We start from the raw sequence: 18,425 nt of genomic DNA on the forward strand, positions 1-18,425 counted from the left end.
ATCTATCTATCTATCTATCTATCTATCTATCTATCTATCTATCTATCTATCTATCTATCTATCTATACATACATACATACATATAATTTTTTTCCCTCTCACTATCCTAATACTAACAAAGGACTCATGAGTTACAAATATCATCTTTCCCTGCAGGAATGGAAACAGTTCAACCTTAATAAGTCTCTTATGATTTCTCCTTCTTGTTTACCTCTTCCATGTTTCACTTGAGTCTTGTATCTGAAGGTAAAATTTTCTATTCAGCTCTGGTCTTTTCCTCAAGAATTCTTGAAAGTTCCCTATTTCATTGAATGACCATTTTTTACCTTGAAAGATTATACTCAGTTTTGCTGGGTAGGTGATTCTAGGTTGCAGTCCTAACTACTTTGACCTCCGGAATATCATACTCTATGCCCCCCAGACCCTTAATGTAGAAGCTGCTAAATCTTTTGTTATCTTGATTGTGTTTCCACAGCACTTGAATTGTTTCCTTCTGGCTGCTTGCAATATCTTCTCCTTGACCTGGGAATCCATTCTAACTTTTAAGGAAGTTTTTTCTTCAATAAGCTTTTGGACTTCCTTTTCCATTTGGCTAATTTTACTTATTAAGGCATTCTTCTCCTCATTGACTTTTTGGACCTCTTTTGCTATTTGGGTTAGGCTACTTTTTAAGGTGTTATTTTCTTCAGTATTTTTTTTGGGTCTCCTTTAGCAAGTTATTCACTTGTTTTTCATGATTTTCTTGCGTCACTCTCAGCTTTTCCTCTACTTCTCTTCCTTGCTTCTCAAAATCCTTTTTGAGCTCTTCCATGGCCTCTGACCAATTCATATTTTTCTTGGAGGCTTTGGATGTAGGAGATTTGACTTTGTTGTCTTCTTCTGGTTGTATATTTTAATCGTTTTTGTCACCAAAGTAAGATTCTATAGTCTGACTCTTTTTGCATTTCTTGCTCATGATTCCAGTCAATTACTTGAGTTATAAACTCTTTGTTGATGTAGAGGCCTGCTTCCAATGTAGAGAATGTACTGTCCCAAACTTCAGGAGTTTTGTGCAGCTGTTTTCAGAGATACTTCCAGGGACCCATAAATTTTCAGTTCTTCCAAGTTGGTATGATCAATGGCTAGGTGTTTACTCCTTTCCTGGCCTGTGCTCTGGTCTATGAGTGACCACAAGCACTCTTTTCTGTCATGGAATTGTGAGAAGGATTTCCTCTCCACCACCACTACAAGCTCTACCATGCCAGTGCTCCTCCTTGCCCCAGGACTGCCAACTAGAACTGTGACCCAGATCCAAGCACAGCAAAGTAAGAGAATCCTGTACCAGCAGAGGGATCCCTGCATTTCCCCTCTGTTTAGCCACTTAATTCCCCCTCAGTCCATGGGCCAGAAGCTCCAGAAGCAGCCACCACCCTAGGTTGTGCTCTGGGACTAGGGCTGGAACCTGCTTCTCTCTCTCACTGCAGACACAGACTTTTCCAACCGATCTTTTAAGTTGTCTTTGGCATTCATGGGTTGAGAAGTCTGGAAACTGCCACAGTTGCCTGTGATTCAGTCCTCTGAGGCTTGTTCCAGGTTCACTGAGGCCTGGCTGCCCCGGCCAAACTGCACTCCTCTCCCAGCCCAGCGCAATATATCTTTCTGATCTACCATCCTGTCTGTCTTGGGATGGAAATTTGTTTCACTCTGTCTTTTTTCGGGTTCTGCTGTCTTAGAATTTGCTTAGAGCCATTTTTCATAGGTATTTGGAGGGGTTTGGGTGACAGCTCAAGCAAGTCACTGCTTTTACTCCACCATCTTGGCTCCATCCCCAATTTGGACCAATGTTGATCAAATGTATTCTCTCTTTGTAAATCACAAGGTGTCCTAACTCTTTTTAGAAAGCCCCATCATCTTAGTGATGGTATAGGCACCTAAGTGTAAGTGAATAGAGTGCCAGGTCTGGAGTCACAAAGACTCATCTTCCTGAGTGAAAATCTGGCCTCAGACACTTACTTGCTGTGTGACCCTGAGCAAGTCACTTAACCCTGTTTACCTCAGTTACATCATCTGTAAAATGAACTAGAGAAAGAAATAACAAACCACGTCATTATCTCTGCTAAGAAAACTCCAAATAGGGTCAAAAAGAGTCAGACATGACTGAAAATAAAATTATTAAACAACAAGAGGAGATAGAATGGTTTGCACCAACAAAGTGTGCAGTCTTCCATTTCATGTTACCCACACTTAGATATTCCTACTGGTCAAGAATGCACATGCTTCAACATAGCAAAGAGGTACCATGGCATAGAAAAAAGAAGGCTCTTGTTGGAGCCAGAAAGCCTTGTGTTTAAATTCTGTCTATGAAATATACTCACTGAATAACATAGGCAATTCACAATTTTTTCAGTATTTCCTGAGAGTTTAAGGTACAAAACTTATAAGCGTCAGTAATGATTGGCAATGACTAAAAGTAAAAACAACTTCTCTGCAAAATTAAAACAATGACAGCATCATGTGGATAAAAGTTACCTGGTAATATGTTGGCCAGGGCTTGAAGCAGTTATTACAGAAGGAATATTGTATCTTTCCAGGGAAGGGAAAGTATGTAAAATAAATGAGAAGCCATAATTGGCTATGGAGGGTACAGTGTGACAAACACCAGACAATTAGGTACACTGAGGCTTGTCATCTCTACTGTGTGACTTGAGAACAATATTAAAATGTAATGAGAACATATCTAACAAAATAAATAAAATACAACAGAACATAGATAATGTTATTAAGTGGTTTTCTAAGTCACTATGCAACCTATGGGGATGTTTATGTACTGTCTAGTGGCTCCCTTTTTTATTTCAGTTTGTCACCATTGGTGACACTCTTTCATAGAAGGAGTGTATGGTGTATAGTAGAAGGAAGCATGTTGATTATTTGAGTGGCTTGAGCCTGTTAATGAAACTTCTAAAAATGCCTAACATACAAGGAGAGAAGCTGAACAAGTGGGAAAATGTAATAAAAGTACTCATCAATGAATCAACCATGTAAAATGAGAATTTAATAAGAGAGGAGTTATGGATTGTGCAAAATGAAAAAGATAAGAGAAAGGGACTGAGAAGAAAAGTATGAATGTGTTATGGATAGGTGGAGTGTAACTATGGAAGCACACATATGATTGGGAAATGAGTATATAAAAAGAAATGGAATCTAGACCATAAGGTCTAGGTTAGGGTTAAGAGGTTGTATGTTATTTTCTGTAATTGTTTTGAGACATAAAGGGATATGATGGCAGTCACTATTAATGGCCATAAAAAATGTTAGCATCTAGACATATATTCCATGGTTAGAAGAAACATTGAAGTTGGCAGCAGCTGTCTTAGTCAGAACAAAGGGAAGATAAAGTGGTTGCACAGATGACAGCTGTCTGGCTGACCACATTGACATTAATGTTGTGCACAGGTGTGGCATGAGATGTTTGAGAAGGAAGGAGCTACTACAAGTTGGCAATGGATAGTTATACTGGCTCCCAATTTTGAAGTCTTTAGGCAATTTGGAATGTGGGCACAGCAAGATTCAGATGCCTCAAAGAAATGAGAAAGTCACAACTGTCCTTCTAAATGTCTTTAGAAGTATCTCTCTAGTGATTATGTCTATTTTTCTTCTCAGCTACCATGACAAGAAGGGAAGTGTCCAGTGTAGAAAGTTCCTTGTTTTCCTGTCCCTTCCTTGGTTATATAGAGTTTGAGACCTATCTATATAGCATAGTGGTGAACTTTCCCTTCCTTGGTCATATAGAGTTTGAGACATATCCAAGAAGAATGGGGGTGAACTTTCCAGCAAGTGCCAAGTCTGTGAAGACCAGGGAATCCTAAAGCAGCCTAGTGCACTTTTTTGGGAAGGTTATTACTGAAGACTTTGATTCATTACCCCTTGGGGATGATTGAGAGCCTCAGATGTATCAATATATCAGATGGATTGAATTTGTCTTATTATTCATCAATTCAATTAAACACACATCCAAGTTCAAGAAATTTCCTCTAATTTTTAAATGGCTAGTGAGTCAGTGGAGCATCTTTTTTTTATCATTTCACTTTCATGATCCTAAAACGATGATTCAAAGACATTTACTTTGAGTGGAATTAAATGCAACTTTTTCACTCTCCTATTTACCTGTGTCTATGTACATGTGCGTGTGTCCATATTTCTTATATATGAAGGTGAAATAATTTGTTCAAACTAATACACATATAGGGTGAGAGTTCTATAGTTATAAATCATAGGTCCTTTAGTGTACTGTGATATACATGCATAATAATCACATACATTCATAGACAAATATGTATACATGTATAGAGATATCTATATACCCATTTATGTAACATATCTTTCAATATTTTTATTACAATATAAGCTCCACATAAAATATTACTTTTTAAATACATAATGAATAATATTAATAACATTTAAAAAAAACTTCACCTTAGGAAATTTCATCAAGTATGTACTTTTGGCATATGACTGACCCACTAAAATTTAGAAACACACTTATATATTAATTATAATTAATATGTGATTTACTTAATTATCTTTTTTCTTTATTTCATTTTATAACCACTAGATTTGGCTTGATAAAAAAAATGATTTCTTGAATTTTAGTATTCTACATCTATGTTTGCTACAAGAACATCTATATATAAATGTGGCAGATGTGGTTACATTTTCAATCATATATTGCCAGTTATTCTTCATTTGCATACACTATTGGAAATCACTCTACTTTCCATTTCCCTCATGAATGAAAAATCTTGACTACTTTTTGTAATCTCATGTAACAATTGATTTTTCAGTTTTTGCTATACAAGATTTATTTTACTGTGAAGTGGAGTAAGAAAGCCTTGTGAATCACAGATAAAAGCTGATGTTCTTTATTTTAGCCCTATTTAAAGTACTTGGTATCATTTTAAAACTCATAAAGCAAAAGTGAATGTAAGAACGTTGATATGTAAAAGTTAGATTGCTGTATTTGCCTCTCATTACTTGTTGTACTAAGTATCTATGTATGTATATACACACATATATAGACATATGCATATGTAAGTGTCTACACATATTTACACATATACACATATAAATACATAGATATAGAGTTTATAGCAAAATAACTTCTCTTTTCTATTGAATTTCATTTCAACACCTAATAAACAGGGATATAGATTTTATTATTTGTAGCCCTACCTCCTTACTCTGACATTTAATCAAAAATGTTAAATGTTGATTTCCAACAGTACTTACTGAGTACTTGAGGAGAAATAATGAACTTCTTAAAAATGCTTTACTTGTAAATAGCTGCTGTTTTATATTCTCCCATTCCAATACACAGGCAAATAACTCCATTTACCCAGAAGAAAGTACTACAGCCTCTGTTTTTTTCTGGTTTCTATTTTATGCCCAATATGCATTTAATAATTTAAACCACTCTTGTTCTTAATGGAATTTATAAGATATGCCCCATCCCCAAGTCTCTATATAAAATAAAAGGCATATAATTATTTTATATAATTTTCAAATATAAATATGCAACAGATCTATGTCTTTGTCAATATAAAGAATTCCCAATATGGAAACTTCCTCTATCAATACAGAACTTAATCTATAACATAATAAATAAGTTTGAGGGATCAGCTTTAGGCACATAGTGATTAAATTATTTGTCCAGGTACACAAGTCATAGATACCAGAGACAGGATTTGAATCCAGTTCTTCTGGACTACAAGTCCAATACTTTTCTTTTACATCATGCTATCTGTAATTATCAGAAGAAATAGAGGGTCACAATAAAAAATTCCATTCTTATCTCTGTAATTCACACTAGATAATTGAATAAAATGTTTTATATTAATTTCCAAAATGAAGAGTATTAAGCTACAATATGGGAACATACTATTTTAAAGTGTTGGACATAAAATAAACATTTCTTATTATCTTATTTATTGTGTATTTATGTTCAAACACATCCATTGCATGTACATCCAAACACTTACATTGTTCAATCTATCTACAAAAATTTAGCATCTGTTACATGGTAGGTGCTGGAGAATTTTTTTTTTTAAAAGACAAAAATGAGCATAACATCTAACATAAAGAAATAATACATACATATGTCACTGGATATAACATAACCACAAAATTGATGCTGCAGAATATTGAGGGCAAGGTTGAAATAGCAGATGGGACGAGGAAAGTCTTCTTGGAGCAGCAGTTGCTCTGGCTGAACACTGAAGTAAGTTTGCTATTGTTGAGTTTTGGTGCCATATATTACTATTTCATCTATCTGTAGCTATACTTTTTAGCCATTTTCTTATTATTCATTTAAAAAGATTCCTGTCTGAATTATAAAGCTGATTCAAAACCTGGTTAGTCATTCAGGTAGGTTTTTAGAATAGAAAACCAAAATGGGGAGGATAAGGAGGAAAGGAGGTTTACAGTAAATTCAATTTATACTCACAGGATCACAACATTATAGAAGTACAAGACAAAGTTGAATTAATAAGGAGATAACATCAAAACTCCTCATTTTTTTTCTTTTTTTCTTTTTTTTGCATGGAATTATTTTGTATTATTGCATTGATCAGAGTAGCCAAGTCATTCCCAGTTGATCATCCTCACAGCATCGCTGTTACTGGGCACAATGATCTCCCAGTTCTTCTCACTTCACTTTGCATCAGTTCATACAGGTCTTGCCATGTTTTTATTTTTTTCTGAAATCATCTCCCTCATCATTTCTTATATCACAATAGTATTCCATGACGATCATATGCCACAAATTTTTCAGACATTCCTTAACTGATGAGCAACCCCTCAATTTCCAATTCTTTGCTGCCACAAAAAGAGCTGCTATGAACATTTTTGTACATATAGGTCTTTTTTCTTTTCTTTTGATCTTTTTGGAATACAAACCAAATAGTAGTATTGCTTTATCAAAGGGTATGACCAATTTTATATCCCTTTGGGCATACTTCCAGACTGTTCTTCCCAATGGTTGGAGCAGTTCTCTACTCCACCAACAATTCATTCATGTACCGTTTTGCCTCATCCTCTCCAGCATTTATAATTTTTGATAGATATGAAGTACCTTCACTTTCATGTTCATTCTCTTTTTTTAATTAATTAATTTATTTTTAGTTTTCAACATTCATTTCCACAAGATTTTGACTTCCAAATTTTCTTCACATCTCACTCCTCTTCTACCCCAAGATGGTTTGCATTCTGAATACCCCTTTCTCTAATCTGCCCTCCCTTCTATCATCCCCCCTTCCCTTATCCCCTTCCCCTTCTATTTTACTGTAGGGCAGGATAGATTTCTATAACCCATGGCCTATAACTTATTTCCCAGTTACATTTAACTTTTATTTTTAAAGCTTTTGGTTCCAAGTTCTCTTCCTTCCTCCCTCCTCACCCACCCTCATTGATACGGCAAGCAACTTGATACAGGTTATACATGTGTAGTCATACAAAACAATTCTGTAAAAGTCATGTTGTGAAAAACTGAGAATATTTCCTTTCATCCTAACCCACCCACCCCCATTTATTTTATTCTCTCTTTTGACTCTGTCCCTCCTCAGAAGTGTTTGCTTCTGATTACCCCCTCTCCCAATCTGCCCTCCCTTCTGTCATCCCCCTCTCTTAACCCCTTCCCTCCCATTTTCCTGTAGGGTAAAATAGATTTCCATACCCAATTGAATGTGTATATTACTCCCTCCTAAAGGCAAATCCAATGAGAATAAGATTCACTCATTCCCTCTCACCTTCCCCCACTGTAAAAGCTTTTACTTGTCTGTTTTATGTGAGATAATCTACCCCATTGTACTTCTCCCTTTCTCTTTCTCCCAGTATAATCCTCTCTCACCCTATAATTTTATTTTTAGATATCACCCCTTCATCTTCAACTCATCCTGTGCCATCCATCCATCCATCTATCTATCTATCTATCTATCTATCTATCTATCTATCTATCTATCTATCTATACCTACATATATATATATATATTTTTTCCTCCAACTACCTTAGTGCTGACAAAGGTCTCATGAGTTACAAATGTCATCTTTCCAGGTAGGAATGTAAACAATTCAATCTTAATAAATCCCTTGTGATTTCTCTTTCTTGTTTACCTCTTCATGCTTCTCTTGAGTCTTGTATTTGAAAGTCAAATTTTGTATTCAGCTCTGGTCTTTTCAGCAAGAATACTTGAAAGTCCTCTATTTCACTGAATATCCATTTTTTCCCCTGAAGGATTATACTCAGTTTTTCTGGGTAGGTGATTCTTGGCTGCAATCTTATCTCCTTTGCCCTCCAGAATATCATATTCCAAGCCCTGTGGTCCTTTAATGTAGAAGCTGCTAAGTCTTGTGTTATCCTGATTGTGTTTCAACAATACTTAAATTGTTTCTTTCTGGCTGCTTGCAATATTTTCTCCTTGAACTGGAAGTTAATCAGACCTTTCCTACTTACCTTCTCAGTTGTCTTTGGCATTTGTGGGTTGAGAAGTCTGGAAACTGCCACAGCTCCCCTTGATTCAATCCCCTGAGGACTGCTCAAAGTTCACTGAGGCCCTGTTTTTGCCTGCATGGCCCTCACTGAACTGTTCTTCTCTTCCATCCCAGTGCAAATATACCCTTCCAATCAACCATCCAGGTTGTCTTAGGCTGGAAATTTGTTTCATTCTGTCTTTTTGTGGGTTCTGTTGCTCTGTTGTTAGAATTTGTTTAGAGTCATTTTTTATAGGTATTTGGAGAAGTATGGGGGAGAGCTCAAGCAAGTCACTGCTTTTACTCCCCCATCTTGGCTCCACCCCTCCTCATTTTCAAATAAGAAAATTGATATCCAGAGGTGTTAAATGAATTGACCTAGGTCATACAGATAATAAATTGCTAAGCATGGTGAGGAAGAAGTACAGTTCAGACATGGGGACTACCTGTGTAAAAGCACAGAAATAGGAAATGGAGTGCCATATATGAAGAAGAATATGAAGGTCAAGTGTTGCTGAAATATGATGTATATGAAGGAGACTAATGTATAATGAGGCTGCAATTGCAGCCCAGTTCCAGATTGTGAAGGGATTTAAGTCCCAGAGGAGTTTCTATTTGATTTTACAGATAAGTGGGAGTCACTGAAATTTACTGAGTAGGGCAATGATATGATCTTAGATTCACTTTCCTTTATCTGATCATGATATGGCAATGAATCCATGGTGTGACTGAAGCCCCTGGAAGCTATTTTAACCAGGGCAAACTATATCAAATACTACCAAGGTGAAAAAGCTGTCTTCACATGACTGTTCATATTGTCTTATTTTTGATCATCTCATCCCAAGAAATGGCCATTTTTTTCAAATCACAAAAAAACGTCACTAAAGCATAGATGGGTCACTGTCCACAATGAAGGAATTTATAACTTTGGTGTGAGTTGTGGATCCTTGACCTATTGGAGTAAAATATGCATACACAGGCATGTCCTAAAGGTCTTGGTCTTACTATTTAAATTTTAATAGCTTAAAACTTCACTAAGACTTTAGGACATCTGTGTCTATGTACAAGCATGTATGCACCTCAGTATTTGTGTGTGCATGTGTGTGTGTGTGTATACACACATATATATTGCATATACACACAAACATATATATTGTATATATAGGTATATACATATATATCAATCATGTACATATTAATATAAGTAAATATCCTTTATGCATGCATTTATGAATGAATGTCCTTGCTGAGATAAAATATTTACAGTGAAATGCAAGATTTGAAAAATTCAAACATATTTCTGAAAAAGAAATCCATTTATTTATGGATGATGTCAGTGCTGTAGTGTTCTAATGGATTTGTAATCTCAGATTGGTGTGTTTATTCTTGCTCATGATGCAGAGTGCAATCAATCCCTACCTGTACTTTCTGTGCCACTCTCCCCCATGTCTCCCCGCCCAATATTCTAGGGTGCTTTCCTTCTCTGTCCTTACATGCATGACAATAGAGCATGCTGATCAGTTTCCATGGTCTTACTTGCTATGTGATCAGCCCACCTAATAGCTGTTAATGTCTCTTAATGTTAGTTAAAAGCCTGTAATAAAAGTAGGGCTGAGTAATTAAATAAATATTACACAAATTTGCCACTTATCCTTCTGTCTCTTTGGCATATATAGACACATTAGCTATTTACTATCTGACTGACCTTGGACAATTTCTTTAACATTTCTGGATCTCAATTTCTTCATCTTTAAAATGAGGAGGTTGAACATTACCTCTTCATAAGTTTCATTCTGTCTTGCACTTCTATAATACTGTGATCCTCTGAGTAAGGATTGAATTTTCTCTAAACCTTTTTTCCTCCTCTTTCCCCTAAAAATATTATTTTGTTTTTTAATTGCTATATCTTACCTGAATGCCTAAATAGGTTCTAAATTTACCTTTTAATTTAAATAGGGATCTTTTAAAAAATAATAATGATAAAATGATTAAATGAATATAGATATCAAGAGATAAAATGGTAATATATGGCACCAAAAAGCTACTTCAGACATAGACGTGAATCTGAATGTGCATGAGCATTAATTTTGAATCAAAACTCTAGAAAGGAAGAAAGGGCAAACTGGTGGTTAAGTACAGAATCAACTTAATTCAGGGTTTCTTTGCTCAATGAAAGCATGTCATCAAGGGATATTTCCCTCCATCTGACAGTACACTACTCAGAAAATGTAAGACACTTCAAAACAAAATCATTTTTTAATGAAGGATTTTTTTTTCTCAGGTGTTTTGTGTTTCTATTTCAGTCAATAGCAAGTTTTTTGATGCATACTTACTCACCTGTCCAGTAGATGGTAGTACAGATGTTCTTAAGGAAACATACTCCAGCAGTGGGAGCTGAAAGGGACATTTTCAAATACACACACACACACACACACACACACATAAAAATGATAATTTTGATATATTTCAGTTTTATGAATTTTGTGAGTAAATTATATGCCATTTTAGAAGATTGCAAAAATATGAAATCTGACATTTTCTATTTTCATTCAAGTACTGAATCAGCAGTTTATGAAGGTAGTGTTTATCTGACTGGGATGGGGGGGGAGCAATACTGATTATTTGAAAATCTGGCTAAATGAGGGTGGAGGGGAAGTTAGCACCAGTGAATTGTGTGTATATACAAATACTATAAATCCTGACCCTGGAAGGTTTGATCAGTCAAATTGATTCTGACCCCTAATAGTGAAAATATCAGGATAAGCTTTTGCATTGTCTTCAGCTCTTTAGTTCTTGTCCTAACTCCATTTGTACCAATAGGAAATAAAATTCTCAGTTCAACCAGATTTGTCTGTACCCAATTCTCCCTCTTGAATTTTGTGATGCACAAGATGTGTGTGTGTGTGTGTGTGTGTGTGTGTGAGAGAGAGAGAGAGAGAAAGGGAAAGACAGAGAGGCAGAGAGACAGAGAGAAAGAAAGACAGAGAGACACAGGCAAAGAGAGGGGCAGAGAGAGAGAGAGAAAGACTGTTGTTTCTTACCAAGAGTACTTATTTTAAAGATAGACTCTGTGTCCTATATAAATCATGAATATTTGCTTCACACCTTGAAGGAAGAAAATTTTTTTTATATCACATGTTTACTTGTTTTTAGCATACATTATAGGAACTGTAAAAGGGTAATTAATGGGCTTAGATAAAAAAAATTGAAGCTACAGAAAGGAAAGAAAAACAATCAGTTGGGGAGTTCTTATCAAATGAAGCTTACCTCAAGAACCTTTACATTTGCATAGACTGTGAAAAGAGTGGCTGGTTAGGGAAAAGAGGGTATGTTCTATATTTCTTCCTGACATTCTTAGATTGTCTCTAAGAAGGTTATAATTTTATTGTCTATGAATATTCCCGGGTCAGTGGAATTCAGCACTTTCCTCAGCATTGGTCCCACTCATTTTGATTACAGTATGTTCTCAGTATAGTCTTTGGTGTTTAATTTAGGCCCCAGTAGGGGGAAGTTTAGAAAGCACTTGTGTTTCATTGCACAATAAGTTTGATTCAACTCTGCCCAGCAATACAAAAGAATATTCCTCAGAGGTAATTATAGAGTTCTTTTGCAAGAGGTTGCAGGGCTATTTTGCAAGACCTCCACATCAGCAAGGTGGTTTACTTCAAGGGAGGTTCACACAAAGCTGACCTGGGGAGCTGGTTGTGTGACCTGCCATGGGGGTAATGTGATCAGCCTCTGTAGGAGTTGGCTCATAGGAGATGCACAATAATGACAACCCCTGCTGGCTGTTCCTAAAGCAGTTTCACAAGCAGAGAAACTCTGAATGGCTCTCTTCCTAGGATAAACACTGTGAAGAAGGTCAGAATAATGTTTTCTACTCATGGAGAAAGGATGTTGTCACAGAATACTGAGAGGCCTTTCATGAAGACAACAAGTGCTCTTTATATTTCCCTGTTAGCTGGCCCTCAACTATTGTGATTCTTTCACCTCTTTAAGACTTTCTTGAGGCAGAGCCAAGACGGTGGAGGGAAGGTAGCAAGTTGCCTGAGCTCTCCCCAGTTTCCCTCAGAAACAATGTAAAATCAAGTCTTTTCACAGATTCTGGAGCAATAGAACCTACAAAAAGACAGTGAAACATTTTTTCCAACTTAAGATAACTTAGAATGACTTCAGGAAAGGTTTATCTTGAGTAAGAGGGGAGCACAGCCCAGCGTTGGTTGTTTCCAGGTAAGGCAGCAGGAGGCTCTGAACCACAGCATAGATCAGCAACCAAAGACCCTCAGTCCTGGCTCAGAAGGTCAGTGGCACATGGCAGGCCAGCTGTGAGCCCTCTGACCCCAGCACAGAAGACAAACTGCCAGCTTCAGAAACCAGGCAACAACAGGTGCAAATAGTATGAATCACTTGAGTGCGGTGAGCGAGGCACCAGCACCTGAGGCCCCAAAACACAAAGCCAGTGACCAGGCCCCTGCACCCTAGGACAAGAGGCTTGAGACAGTGCCCCCATGTACCCAGAAAAAGAACTCAGCTGTAAAAGCCATGAAATAAACTAAAAAATGAACAAGAAGCTAAAAAGACCTATGACCATAAAAAATTACTATGGTGACAGGGAAGATCAAAACACAGACTCAGAAAAGGATGACATTGTCAATATATGTACATCTTAAACATCAAAGGAGAAAATAAATTAGTGTCAAGCGCAAAAAGACTTCTTGGAACAGCTCAAAAAGTGTTTTAAAAGTCAAATAAGAAAGGTAAAAGAAAAACTGGGAAAAGAAATAAGAAATATACAAGAGGGAATGAACAGGTTAGGAAAGGAAGGACAAAAATTGCCTGAAGAAAACAATTCCTTAAAAAATGCAATTGGGCAAATGGAAAAGGAAGTAAAAAAGTTAACTGAAGAAAATGATTTCTTAACAATTAGAATGGTCCAAGTAGAAGCTAATGACTCTATGGGACATCAAAAATGAGTCCAACAAAATCAGAAGTATGAAAAAAATAAAAAAAAATGTAAAATCTCTCACAACTGACCTGAAAAATAGATCCAGGAGAGATAATGTAAGAATTATTGGACTACCAGAAAGCCATGATCATTATAAGAGCCTGGACAGCATCTTCCAAGAAATTAACAAGGATACTGTGTGGAGATCCTAGAACCAGATGGTAGAATAGTCATTGAAAGAATCCACCAGTCACCTGGTTAAAGACATCCCAAAATGAAAACTCCAAAGAAATTTAAGCCAAATTACAGAATTATCAGGTCAAGGAGAAAATATTGCAAACACCAGAAAGAAATAATTTGAGTATTGTGAAGCCACAGTCAGTATTGCACAGGCTTTATCAACTTCTACATTAAAGAATTAGAGAGCTTGAAATATAATATTCTGGAAGGCAAAGGATCTTGCAGTATAATGAAGAATCAACTACCTATCAAAACTGAGCAAAATCTTTCAGGGGGAAAGATAGTCATTAAGTGGAATAGGGAACTTTCAATCATTCCTGATAAAAAGATCAAAGCAGAACAGAAAAATTGATCTTCAAATACAGACTCAAAAAAAAGCTTAAAATGCTCACTTTGGCAGCACATGTACTAAAATTGGAATGATACAGAGAAGATTAGCATGGCCCCTGAGCAAGAATGACATGCAAATTAATGAAGCGTTCCATATTTTTGGCAGCTAGGTGATGCAGTGTGTAGAGCTCCAGCCTGGGAGTCAGGAGGACCTGAGTTCAAATCTGACCTCAGACAGTTGACACTTAACTAGCTGTTTGACCCTGGGAAAGTCATTTAACCCCTGATTGCCTCACCAAAAAAAAGCAAACAACAAAACAAAAAAAGAAAAGCTTAAAAAGGTAAGCAGGAAAAAAAACCATGTTATTCAATTAGGTTAAACTGTTTATATCCCTACATGCAAAGATGATACTTGTAACTTTTGAGAACCATATCTTTATTAGGGAAATTAGAAAGGGTATACATAGACAGAGGGTGTGAGTATAAGTTGATTTGGATGTGATGACACGAAAAAATTAATTGAGAAGCAAAAACAAGATTTACTGGGAGAAGAGGAAAGGGGTGGCAGAATAGATAAATAACATTACGTGAAGAGGCACAAAAGATCTGTTACAATAGAGTGAAAAAAAGGGAAGGAGAGTGAGCATTGTTTGAACCTTTCTCTCATTGGATTTGGCTCAAAAAGAGAATAACATGCACATTCACTTGGGTATAGAATTCTACCTTAACCTATAAGGAAGTAGGAAGAGAAAGCAAAAGAAAAGGGAAGGGTGGATAGAAGGACGGGCAGAATTAGGAGGGAAAAGGGGAAAGAAAAGAGAGGAGGGCTGATAGAAGGGACAGCAGATTGAGGGAGATGGTGATGAGAAGCAAAACATTGGAGATGAAGGAAAGGGTGAAAGGAGAGAGAGAAAATTGTAAATTAGGTGGAGGAACAATAGGATGGAGAGGAAGACAGGTAGTAATCATAACTGTGAATGTGAATGAGATGAACTCTCTCATAAAGTAGAAGTGGATAACAAAGTAGATTAAAAAACAAACAAACAGAATCCTACAACATGTTGTTTATGAGAAACACATTTGAAGCACAGAGATACACACAGAATAAAGGTAAAAGGCTGGAGCAGAATATATTATGCTTCAGTTGAAGTAAAAAAAAAAGGAGGGGGTAGCAATCCTCATCGTAGACAAAGGAAAAGCAAAGACAGAGTTAATTAAAAGAGACAAAGAAGGAAACTTCATCTTGTCAAAAGGTACCTTGAACAGTGAAGTAATATCAATACCAAACATGTATGCACCAAATTGTAAATGATCCAAATTCTTAGAGGACTAGTTAAGTGAGTTACAGGAAGAAATTAAAAGCAAAACTATATGAAGGGGGACCTCAACCTCCCCCTCTAGATAAATCTAACCATAAAATAAACAGAAAAGAAGTTAAAAAAGTGAATAGAATTTTAGAAAAGTTAGATATGATAGACCTTTTGAGAAAATTGAATGGGGATAGAAAGGAATATACCTTTTTCTCAGCAGTATATGGCACTTACACAAAAATTGACCGTGTACTAGGGCATAAAAAGTCAAAACAATTCTTAGGAGAAATTTTATGTCTCTATATGCTTACATGAATAAAATAGATAAGTAGAAGGCAATTAATTGGACACGCAACTAAAAATGCTAAAAGAAGGACAAATTAAAAATCCTCAATTAAATACCAAATCAGAAATTCTGAAAATCAGAGGAGAGATTAATAAAATTGAAAATAAGAAAACTATTTATCTAATAAATAGAACTGAGCTAATTTTGTTAAAAAACAAACAATAAAATAGGTAAAACTTTGGTTAATTTGATTAAAAAAAAGAGAAAAAAACTAAATTTCCAGTATCAAAAATGAAAAGGGTGAATTCACCAGCAACAAAGAGGAAATTAAAACAATAATTAGGAGCTATTTTGCTTAACTCTATGCAAATAAATCTGATAATCTAAGTGAAATGGATGAATGTTTACAAAAATATAAATTGCCCAGATTAACAGAGGAGGAAATAAAAGACTAGACCCTATTTTAGAAAAAGAAATTGAATAAGCCATCAATGAATGCCCTAAGAAAAACATCTCTGTGGTCAGATATATTTGCAAATGAATTCTACCAAACATTTCAAGAACAATTAAGTCCAATACTGTATAAACAATTTTGAAAAATAGGCAAAGAAGGAGCCCTACTAAATTCTTTTTTATGATACGAATATAGTGCTGATACCTAAACCAGGAAGAACCAAAACAGAGAAAGAATATTGTAGACCAATTTCCCTAATGAATAGTGATGCAAAAATATTAAATAAAATATTAACAAAGAGATCACAACAATTTATCACAAGGATAATACACTATGACCAGGTGGGATTTATCAAAGGAACAGAGGACTGGTTCAATATCAAAGAAACTATCAGCATAATTAACCATATCAATAATAAAACAGAAATCCTGCAAATGCTGAAACCAACCATAACCTTCAAGGTCTCACCAATGTTGGTATTTTTGCTAAGGGTATATAATGCAACCCCAGCATTTTTCTCAACCAGTGAGACTTAGGAAAAAAATACTTTCCTTTAGTCCTTGATAGCAGGTTTCACTGAATTAACTAGAACCCTTGTTCTCTTGACATTATATTAATACCAGTGGTTTATATGGAATGTTCTCCAGGATTTTTTCTTTCTTGTCTCTTGAATAGCCCCTCTCCTTTTCCAGTCATATATCTCTGATGGTATCTTGCACAATTTTATGTTGACAATTTTGCTAAGGAAGAATTACATAATGTTTCTTGAATTGATGCTTTAAGCTTTTTTTCTTTATCTCTCTACATTGTTCCTATCATTGCCTTTTACCAAAATCATAAAATGAATAAGAGGAAGAGACAGAATTTAAAGTCATGTCTTCATTCTCCAGGTTCAATTATTCTTTCTTTACCAAGTACTGGGACATTTTCTTATACTTCTTTGTTTATATCATTCACAGTACTATGTACATAAGTATTTGATATTTCCTTTCACAAATTTAAGGATCTCTAATGTTGTTGGTGTGAGATCCCCCTTGACTTATAAAAGCAGATTGTACCCACTGCAAAACTTAGAAAAGGTGCCTGAAAGAGGTACACTTTCACAGTGCCTGAAATATGATCAACCAGTTGCTGAATCTCCCACAAATGAGTTGGTATAGATATAGAATCTGTCTTATTCTATGCTGGCATAGGTCCCAAGAGCCCAGAGTCACATTCATGCCCTGAGAAAGCATCAGAGTGAGACTTTATTCAAGGACATACTCAATGAATATTTGTCAAATGAATCAATGAAAGAATAATAGATTCTCTTCTGGTATTTTTTGTTATAGTAACAACCATAAAACCAGGAAGAGATACATACACATACTCAAATACTCTCTCTCACTCTATCTCTCTTCCCATGATTACCAAAAAAGACATAAAGACTAAAATGTTTTGCATAATTTTGGGCTTTAAATTCAGAAACAGATAATAAAAATGTAATGATAGTAAATAATTATAAAGTCTACACCTATATTTGCAGCAGTGTTCATACAAATCAGTTCACTGCTCTGTTTCATTTTATACTGTTTCTAATTACAAATATTGTCACACTTTTTTAAAAATAACATTTTTTTTGCCCTTATCCAAATCCTGGAGTTACTTTGTTGTAATATTTCTCTTTCATGACAAAAGCAAAATAAAGGAATTTTTCAGGGGGGAAGTTTCTATTTTAAAATGGAAATTTTAGTCTACAAGAATGAGAATTAAAATTTTATCCTGTATCAATAGATGTCATTAAATATTTGCCTTTATTGCCACCTTATTTTGTTACTGCTGTTTCTCAATAGGATTGATCAAATGTACTTACTATTAATTATTATATGAATGACTACAGTTAAAAGTCTGCATTTGTAATTGAATAAATTATTTGTTTTTTACATCTTCATTTAATTTCACTCCATTACAAAATTCCATTATGAGTGATTTGTAAATATTATCTTTTTCTCAGTTACAAAGAAATATCAATTTTATCACTCTATAATTTGCTTTATTTAAATTCTTTTTCTCCAAAGCAATAACTACTTTTTGCCCAAAGAGAAAGTGATTCAAGTAGGTCATTTTAAAAATTCCATAGCTATCTCCTATTATTTCATTACTGTCAGTTTACATTCAGGTTTGGGAATTGAACACCGAAGGGACCTTTTATTTTCTCTTATGTAGCATTTTCAAAATAATAGTATCCTTCCACAATGTTAGTATGAAAAAATGATTTTTAATCATCAGTATCTTGGAGATTCAGGGCTTTGCCCAGTCCCCTTCTTCCAAAATTCAGTTTCTTTTTCAGAAGGGCATTACTGATAATGAGATTGCATTAAG

General features: G+C 35.3%; 1 non-coding gene across 1 annotated transcript; it reads left to right on the plus strand.

Annotated features, from left to right (window-relative positions):
- The first annotated feature begins 14,068 nt into the window (after positions 1–14,068).
- Positions 14,069–14,175, plus strand: LOC114039731. Its single transcript, XR_003568695.1, has one exon. It is a non-coding gene; the product is annotated as a U6 spliceosomal RNA (small nuclear RNA).
- The last annotated feature ends 4,250 nt before the right edge of the window (positions 14,176–18,425 follow it).

Source organism: Vombatus ursinus, unplaced genomic scaffold (genome assembly GCF_900497805.2).
Source record: "Vombatus ursinus unplaced genomic scaffold, bare-nosed wombat genome assembly UNPS02012179.1, whole genome shotgun sequence".
NCBI lineage: Eukaryota > Metazoa > Chordata > Mammalia > Diprotodontia > Vombatidae > Vombatus > Vombatus ursinus.